The following is a 1,336-nucleotide window of genomic DNA, read 5'->3' on the forward strand; positions in this document are numbered from 1 at the left end:
CACTTACCCACCAATGCACAAGTCCAGTCCAGGTTGTTTATAGAAGACCAGCAGTTACCCATGCATACCAGCCTTCCCTCTCCTCGCCACCGATGTTATCCAAGTGAAAGATAGATACAGCTTGGCAAAAGCGACGTCACAACACATTTCTACAGATGAGTGGACTGGAGAGACATGAAGTAAAGTGCCTTGCTCAGGAACGAAACACAGCCCAGTCCGGTGATTGAACTCACAACCTCATGATCATAAGCTCGATGCTCTAACCACTGAATTATGCGCCATCATGCACACACACACACACACACACACACACACACAGCTTTCTGTTACATACAACACTTAAGATACAACCAATATAACTATCTTGTTTATAGACATAGTACACTGCAGTATACCACATTCTGATACACAGGGTTATATAAAGATTCAAAGAGACTCATCACTGTATTAGATTAAGTAATTGGTTAAAGGTGAACAGGAATTTACTGAATAGTTGTGCTTTCATAAACCATCCTCTTATTTTTTGAAATTATGTCTTAAGAGCACTTATATATTTAATAAATATTTATTGAACAAATATTTCATAAATTCAAGTTATAATTTATATTTATTTCACTTTGTTATGGTTTTCATCAGTGTTATATATGGTTATGTTTCAATAACAGCGCCATGTTTGAAGTATGCTCCAAGATTTTACTGCTTTCTCCATCGATTATTTGTAATACACTGAAGCAACGCAAGCAGTTCACTAATCTGATTTGCCCTTAAACAATAATCCTAATTAGCATTTATGATTTTATTTTAATAATTAGGTTCAGAAGTCGAGAGCTAATTTAAAGCTTGCTTTGTGAAAAGCCACGAAGTGTAAAGCAGTTAGATTCTTAATCAACCTTATTAGTATAGATCCTTAGGTTATGATATAATATAGCCAGTAGGTGAAGAGTAGAGCCGCCATTAACCTCATACTGCTTCATTCACAAAACACCAAGAAACAAACTATGTATTACATACAAAGACACACACTACAGCCAATATTCTACAACAAAATTAGGCTTACGAAAGAATTCCAGATAAAAGATGATTAGCTCTTCTGATGCTCTTCCAATTTTATATTCATTTAAAACGTCATGAATGACACAATCCGATTGTCGAAGAAAACTGCACTGAAATATATATTAAAAAAAGTAAATCAATACGAGAGAAAATACTCATAAAATTTCCACCGAAATGGCATACAGTATAATTACATAAAATTATCAACTGTTTAATAATCGGATCATGTTTATAGAAAAACATAGCCCCCAAGATATATATATATATATATGTATATATATAT

Source organism: Octopus bimaculoides, chromosome 12, assembly GCF_001194135.2.
Source record: "Octopus bimaculoides isolate UCB-OBI-ISO-001 chromosome 12, ASM119413v2, whole genome shotgun sequence".
Classification (NCBI taxonomy): Eukaryota; Metazoa; Mollusca; class Cephalopoda; order Octopoda; family Octopodidae; genus Octopus; species Octopus bimaculoides.